Source organism: Mycetomoellerius zeteki, unplaced genomic scaffold (genome assembly GCF_001594055.1).
Source record: "Mycetomoellerius zeteki isolate Tzet28-1 unplaced genomic scaffold, Tzet1.0 scaffold460, whole genome shotgun sequence".
Taxonomy (NCBI): domain Eukaryota; kingdom Metazoa; phylum Arthropoda; class Insecta; order Hymenoptera; family Formicidae; genus Mycetomoellerius; species Mycetomoellerius zeteki.
Genome location: NW_017257458.1, coordinates 79,312 through 88,490, shown reverse-complemented (window position 1 = coordinate 88,490; position 9,179 = coordinate 79,312).

Genomic DNA, 9,179 nt, shown 5'->3' with positions numbered 1-9,179 from the left:
TACGTAATCGTACGGAAATGGCTTGCTGCGTAACGCTAAGCTGTTCTGCAAGCTCCTTTTCAGTTTGCGCAGAGTTTATATCCAGCAGTGCTTGCAATTCGTCCGTTTCAATCTTTTCAGGGCGTCCAGCACGCGATTCATCTTTAAGACTGAAATCCCCTTGGCGAAACTTTTGATACCATCTTTTACATGTAGCATGACTTACAGCGTTCTCTCCATATGCAGCACAAATCATTGCAGTGGCTTCAGCAGCATTTTTCTTCAGATGAAACGCGAAGTGGACGGAAAATCGAATATGCTCTTTTGTTATTGCCATCGTGAACACTACTGATTTTTGAGATTATGTGCATCAAACGCCAAACCGTATGGCATTTTAGAAGGCCAAATGTTAACGCTTTAAAACCGCAAAAGGGCGGGAAGATATATAAAATTTAAATTGTTATTTCGGTTGTATGAAATCTAAAGCTCAGAACTTTTTTGTACACCTATAAATCTGTTTATTTAAAAACGAATTATCGACGAATTATTAACTTCAGATTCATAATCAACAAAAATAGTTCTAAAAATAACATGTAAATCCGCGAAATTCACCAAACTCTGGTTTTTAATGCGCCATGTTGAGTCTGCCATTTTGAAAATACTACATTTCGATTGTAGATTTGTAATCAGCGATTCAAAAACTTATTATACACATAGTTTCAAACAAATTGATTAGAGCGTTTGATCATCAAGAAATAAATTCCCATAGAATTGTAAAATCTTACACTGTGAGACGGTTAAAATCTCTTAAATGTTGTTTAGGATCATGTCCTGGATAACGTTCGTCAAGATCAAGGCCAATGGAGGTTGTACCTCATATTTTTATTTTTTTAAATGAATTTTTAGTGCAAAAATGAAAATAAGAGGAATAATCTCCAATCGCCTTAACCTTGACAAATGTTCAAGACACGATCCTGAACAACATTCAAGAGGTTTTAGCCGTCGGTCGGAAAACTTGTGTAATGCTAATGCCGATATACTGTACTGTAATTTTCGAGCCTTATAACTCGAAAAATACTTAATGAAAAAATATTTTATTATAGTGATTTTGAAAAGCTCTCGAGGTAAGCTACAAGAAAATGTAATGAAAAATAGGGGATTCCATTTAAAAAAATCGATGTGACCGTGACCTGGCTTTGGCGACGCCACCCAAGGTCAAATCAATCATGACACCTTCTTATGTCCCCTTCCGAACCATACAACTTTTGTTTGAAACATTTTCCGTATCTATGATAGTTTTATAGAAATCTTAATGCATTATTTAAAATAGGACACTCTGTATATATATAATAGACTAACAAGAAAAAAAATTTATTATTGGCTCGGCCTCTCAACTTAAAAGCTTCCATTTCTTGACAAAAGAACACCTCTAAATTTTTATTTAAGGATATTAAGATTTAGAGGTCGCTAGTGAACGATTTTTAAATCAAAGTTTCGATTTTCCTTAATACATGTTTGATTTGATGCAAAATTAGCTTAATCCGAATTTTAAATGTGGTACTGTGTTTTTTTGATCTGGCTGAACGCGATGCAATAATTTATTTAACTCTATGATATACGCCTTAATGGGATCCTAAACCGCTCAGATAGCACATATTCGTTTAAAAAACGTTTCACAAATGTTTCTTTGAAACATTTCATAACCGGCTCTTGAAAACGTTTCTGATTAAAATGTTCATTCGAAAAACGTTAAGGAAAATGTTTTTTTTCTGATAAAAAACGTTTAAGAAACGATCGATATACCGCTTATGAAACGATCAAAATACCATTTTTTCCTATATCTGTGACAAAATTTTTTTTTCACAGAATTATTAAAATAATGTATTCACGTATACATACGTATTTTTTAAAATAAAGTTGAATAAATCCTTAAAATAATGATTTTCTATAATAATTTATTCAATTTTATTTAAAAAATGTATATGAATACGCGTAAATACATGATTTTATTATTAATTCCGTACAAAAGCGAACTTTTAGAAAACGAAATAAAGAAAATACTGTTCCTTTTTCCTCTTCGAAAAAAATATATATATTTATATAGATTAATACACTAACATATTTATTTTATTTCTGTATATATAATGTTTCATAATAAAATATTACACAGTCAATGTTACAATTGCAAAATATGTAAGTAAAGCATTTGAAAAAAATTGCGTGGTTTTGCATCAAAGAACTCGGTAATATGATTTTTTCATCTATACGAATCGGGCACGAACTTTTGCACTGATGTAATATATAGAGAATTGATAACAGCAACAAAGATGAAATGTTTCTAAGGGAGTTATAAACGCTAGTCGATAAATGGAATATAGTCCAGTAATTCCAAAAATGAGCCGGGCAATGATACGCAAACAAAAGACGAGCTACGTATGTGAGTGTGTGTCCAGCATCTTCGGCCCAATATACATGTATGTAGCTCGTCTCTTGTGTGCATGCCGCGGCCCGTCTCACTTTTAAGATCACTGATATAGCCTTCATAAAATAATTGGAGAGACAGAGAGAGAGAGAGAAATATCATTTTACAATTTTCGTAACAGTTAATGAGATATTAATTACTAAAAATTGTCAAAAATTGATATTCAATAAAATTTTACTCAAATACCTACTATCAACTTTTCAGAAAAACTGCAAGAGACAAAAATTGTTTATTTTCTTTTTATAGAATTCTAAGAATTTTTTATTAACTTTTTAGTACGTTTTCTTATTTTTACCAACATACAAAAATATTAAAAAATTCTGGAAAAAGTCTGAAAAAATTAGAGTTCTATGAAAAAAAATAAACAATTTTTGTCCTTGCAGTTTTTCTGTAATGTTGATAGTATTTCAGTAAAAAATTATTGAATATTAATTTTTGACAATTTTTAGTAATTAATATCTCGTTAACTGTTGCGAAAATTGTAAAATGATACAGGATTTTTCGACTCAGTTTAGTCCGCTCTATTTGTCCACGAGCGTTGTCAAACGAGTTATCAAATCTGTATATATATATATTAATATATATATATACAGGGTGTTTTATTTTAAGTGATATAATTGATTAGCTCGCGAATCGATGATTTTATTGAAAAATTTTTCGAACGAAAGTTGCATGGCTTGAAGGAGGACATACAATGGAAATGTGGATTTGATCTTGAGTGACCTTGTCAAAATCAGATCAAGAGCATTAATTTTTTTAAACGGAAACCCCTATTTTTTATTACATATTCTTGTAGCTTATCTCGAGAGCTTTCCAAAACACTATAATGAAGTTACTTTTCGTTAAGTACTTGTTAAGTTATAAGGCAAGACCAGATCACTGATCCGACCGATTAAGGCAAGACCGGGACTGATCCGGCCCACTAAGACAAGACTGATTATTGATCCAGCCAACTAAGGCAAGACCGATCACTGATCCGGCCGATTAACAGATGAGATACATGGATAACTCTGGCGGTACTGTAACTTTCAATAACTTCATAACGAAAAGTAACTTTATTATAGTTTTTTCGAAAGCTCTCCAGATAAGCTACACGAATATGTAATAAAAAATAGGGGTTTCCATTTAAAAAACCATTAATGACCTTGACCTGATTTTGACAAAGTCACTTAAGATCAAGTCCACATTTCCATCATGTGTCCCTCTTCAAGCCATGCAACTTTCGTTCGAAAATTTTTTCAATAAAATCATCGATTCGCGAGAACATAATACTTAAAACTAAACACCCTGTGTGTGTGTGTGTGTGTGTATATATATACACACACAGGGTGTAGAAAAAGTCCCGGACCTCTTAAACATCTTGAAAAGTAATCATTTTTGAGAAAAATGTTTTATATAAAAGTTGTAGAGTTGAAAATGATTTATTGACTGACCTTATGAATTTGACCTTGGATGTCGCCACCAAGGTCAAGTCAAAGTCAAATCGATTTTTTTAAACGAAACAATCTATTTTTGATTTTAGAATCTAATAGCTGAGGTCGGGAGCTTTCCAAAACACTATAATAAGGCCTCTTTTTAATCAATACTTTTCAAGTTATGAGAGTTGGAAGTTACGGAACCGCCGGCATTAGCATTATCTAAGGTATTACGTAGAGATTGCTCGACTGGATTTAGGAGTCATGTATGTGCCCGCGAATGTCTGTATCTCTATTTCCTCCTCCCTCTTACCCTTTCCTTCTCTCCCCCCTTCCCTCCTATTCCTTTCCATCCCTTCTCCCTCCTTCCCACCCTTTCAACAAAGCTGGAGACTACATAAGCTAGAGATCTCTCCTGTCAAGTTCACTCTTCTTGTGACCTGCGATTGAGAAGGTATACTTTTTCATGATACTCCGTTCTGAGATTGCTTATCGCCACATAGTTATCTTTGTTTATAAAGTACTTATTTAAAATACTTTATAATGCTTACTGAACAGGAGCGTATATCCCTTTTAATGATGCGAAGATGGGGTGATCGTAGGAGGTTTTACGCACATGTGAGAACTTTTCAATCAAACTTTTAGGTATGAGGATAATGGTATATCAAAATCGACTGTTGTTCGTACTGTACAACGTTTTGAAGAAATGGGTTTTGTAAAAGACCGTAATAGATAAGGTAGACTAGCAATAGCGACAAATCCTGATAAAAGATTGAATGTTCTACAGTCTTTTATCGAAGATCCGCGTAATTCAATTCGCAAAGTTGCACAACAACACGACATCGATCCTATGTCAGTTTATAAAATTCTAAAAAAAGAGAAATTTCATCCATATAAGATCCATCTGGAACTATGTGAAGATGATCGTCGCATTGAATTTTGTGAAAGTATGATGTTAAATATCGATAGAAATCCTTTATTTGTAGTCAACATTATTTTTTCATATGAAGCTACTTTTGAGCTAACCGGGAATGTAAATCGACATAATTGCAGACATTAAAGCGATGAAAATCCTCATTGAATGTACGAAGCACATACTCAACGCAAAAAGTCAATGTATGGGCTGGAATTTTAAATGAAGCCATTATTGGGCCTTTCTATTGAAGGTAATTTAAACCCTGACAATTACTTAGCCATACTTCAAGATGAAATAGTTCCGGCAATCCGAAACATCGCTCGTCAAAGCTTTAATGACATTTGCTTTCAGCAAGATGGGGCACCACCTCACTACGGTTTACGATTACGCCAATATCTGAATGAAGTTTTTCCGAATAGGTGGATAGGAAAAAAGGGTTACATTGAATGGCCAGCACGATCGCCTGATCTAAATCCACTTGACTATTTTTTGTGGGGATATTTAAAGGGAAAAATTTATATATATTATACTAAACCTTGAAATTTTAATGATTTACGTCAACGAATAATAAATGAATTTAGAATCATGCCTCGCGAATTCTGTAGAAATGCAGTCTTAAGTTTTTATAATCGTCTAGTACATTGTCAGACTGCGGAGGGACGCCAATTTGAGTATTTGCTGTAATATGTAATATTCTTTTAACTCTAGCTCGCCATACTGGGATATGACGTAATGCGATTTTTCACATTGCAATTTAGACTTTAACTTTTTAAGATGTAATTTAAGAATAAAATATTTTTTGTTTCATCTTTGTTTATTTATTCTTATCTTACTCTAGAGATATCAATTTTGCATGTGATAAGTTAAAAATATGTTTTCTATTCAGAGATATAACTTGACGAAGTTCCAGGTGAGGTCTAGTCGAGAAAGCAACTAAAAACTGGTAGGTAAGGCGAGCTGGGTTAAAGGAATGACAAATGCTCAAACGAATAACAGTCGATTTAGATATACCATTGTTCTCATTCCTAAAAGTTTGATTGAAAAGTTCTCACATGTGCGTAAAACCTCCTACGATCACCCCATCCTCGCATCATTAAAAGGCTTATACGCTCCTGTTCAGTAAGCATTATAAAGTATTTTAAATAAATACTTTATAAACAAAGATAACTATGTGGCGATAAGCAATCTCAGAACGGAGTATCACGAAAAAGTATACCTTCTCAATCGCAGGTCACAGGAAGAGTGAACTTGACAAGAGAGATTTCTAGCTTATGTAGTCTCCAGCTTTGTTGAAAGGGTGGGAAGAAGGGAGAGGGGATGGAAAGGAATAGGAGGGAAGGGGGAGAGAAGGAAAGGGTCGAAGGGAGAAGGAGATAGAGATACAGACATTCGCGGGCCCATACATGACTCATAAATCCAGTCGGGCAATTTCTATGTAATACCTTAGATAATGCTAATACCGGCGCTTTCGTAACTTTCAACTCTCATAACTTGGAAAGTATTCATTAAAAAGAGGCTTTATTATAGTGTTTTGGAAAGCTCTCGACCTCAACTATTAGATTCTAAAATCAAAAATAGATTGTTTCGTTTAAAAAAATCGATTTGACCTTGACTTAACCTTGATGAAGCCATGCAAGGTCAAATTGATAAGGTCAGTCAATAGATCATTTTCAACCCTACAACCTTTATATAAAACATTTTTCTCAAAAATGATTACTTTTCAAGATATTTAAGGGGTCCGGGACTTTTTCTACACCCTGTATATATGTACACTACGCGACAAAATTATCGCAACAAAATTTTTCATCGAAATTTTGCTATTTTTCAAATGCGCATAATTCGGTCAATTTTCAACGTATCAAGACGATTTTTTTTCATTTTGTAGGTAATTATCTGTTTTAAGGAATCTACTTTAAGAAAAACTTGATGCGAAATTAGGTGCAAGTCGATGCCGCATGTTTTGATAAAGTATAAACATTTTTTTTTCTTAAAAAATTTGATTGTTTGACGCGCTACCTGGATCGCCCCGATTTTTTTTCGAAAATACCACATAGACCACATTGTAAAGTGCAACAAACAATTTGAAAAAAAATTCGAGTCTCTACGATTTTTTTTGACCGAGTAATACCATTTTGAAGTTATTCGGGCGTTTTTAACGAATACCGCCAGCATTAGCATTACCCGATACGTACCGCGAGGAGGTTGCTGGTCGGACTTTACGCATCATTTTGGCCCTGAAAAGGGCCGATTATGTAAACCATTTGTCAAATTAGGGACCCCGTGGCCCCCGCTCGTCATTCCACAGTATTTTCTGACTCCACATCCTATTTGCCTAATGCCAAAGCGGTCAAGTGTTAGAGGCATTCAATACCGTGTATTGCCACCTCGGCGTCGGATAACTTCTCCTAAACGTTCTTGCATATTAATGCATGCTCTGATTGAATCTTGAGGTATCTCGTGCCAGATTTCATGTAGAGCTCTCTCAAGCTCTTGCAGATTAGCAGGAGGCCTCTCCAAGTTATGTAATTTTTAGTAAGAAAATAAAATATCCTGTGCTTTTCTGTATTTTTTTATTAGTACTTACTCTGCATAATAAAATTAATGTTCAATACGGATCCTTCCCTATAATGAGGTTTCGGCATTTGACTCTATCGCGATATTCATTAAAAACGCCCGAATAACTTTAAAATGGCATTACTCGGTCAAAAAAAATCGTAGACTCGAATTTTTTTTCAAATTGTTTGTTGAAAAGTGCACTTTACAATGGTCTATGTGGTATTTTCGAAAAAAAATCGGGGCGATCCAGGTAGCGCGTCAAACAATCAAATTTTTTAAGAAAAAAAATGCTTGGACTTTATCAAAACATGCGGCATCGACTTGCACCTAATTTCGCCTCAAGTTTTTCTTAAAGTACAGATAATTATCTACAAAATGAAAAAAAAGTCGTCTTGATACGATGAAAATTGACCGAGTTATGCGCATTTGAAAAATAGCAAAATTTCGATGAAAAATTTTGTTGCGATAATTTTGTTGCGTAGTGTATATATGTATATACTATATAATATGTATATATAAAATTGTGAATTTAAAAATACATGAAAAATACATTTTTTAAATTATAATTTTAAAAACGTTTCCAGTGAAACGTTTCTTATTGATGTTTAACGGTTATAAAACATTGGATGTTTAAGAAACGTATATAAAACATATATACGTGTACTACCTGGACGATTACCGAATTTAATCGAAATCCATAGTGCAGACTTTTTTAATTCCAAATTCGATAATAGTGACATCTTTTATTCATTTCTTACATTATATTATATATCGTTCTGGCTTATTCAAACGTATACATTTGTCCTTATCTAACATATGCCAGCACTATCTATGGCAAGACTGCGCAACTACTACTACATGGAATTTCAGTTCTATTGATGTCGGAATTCTATTCCGAGTCCTTGCAAAGCACGTAATTACGTTTTAGGAGAAATATTTTTTTCTACGTTTTGAATCTTGATTCTGCAAACTTAATAGTGTTTGTTCAAGTAAGTTGAATCCCGCTGGATTCTTATTTTCAATTTACAAGCTGTAAAACTTTTATATCAAGCAAATATTAACCTCAAGTGACAGTTTTACATGCCAGAAAAAGTAAATTTTCTAATTTTTTTCCGATTTTCTTGTGAAATCGTGTTTTCCGAGACTTCTTTTTATGCGTTTTTTAATTCTATAAAAAAAATTTTGCAATCCGTGAAGCTAAGTCGGAGATTTCTCCTAAAACGTAATTGTGGTAAAACAGGACGCCTTTAGAATCCCCTTAAAAAATATAGTCCGATTAATGTGAAAAAATGATCAAATTTCGAGTTCAAGATCGATTTTAGCAAGGTTCCAAGTTTTCAAATGGGTCGTTACTCCCTTCAAATTGTAAGTCTATTCACCCAGAACAAGATCCAGTTGGAATTTTCTCGAAAACTCTTAGAGAGCCTTTAAAAGTTGCACTTAACTGGATTATAAAACGTTTTTAAGAATAGAAAAAATATTTTTATAAATTTTAAAGTATATCGCTTTGTGATTTTGACATCCTCAAATCAAATGTCTCATTTTGACGTTCAAATGCCTCAATTTGACGATGAAAAACTCTTTATTAGGTAATGAAATGAGTGCATAATACAAAAAAATATGATTTAATTAAAAGAAACTACATATTATGTAGTATATTTTTTTTATTATGTATTCATTTCATTTCCTAAGAAAGAGTTTTTATTGTCAAATTGAGGAATTTGATTTGAGTATGTTAAAATATATTATACTTTACAATATATTATGCAATAAAATATATATAATATATAAATATATATTATACAATATGATATACTTTAGAACTTGTAAA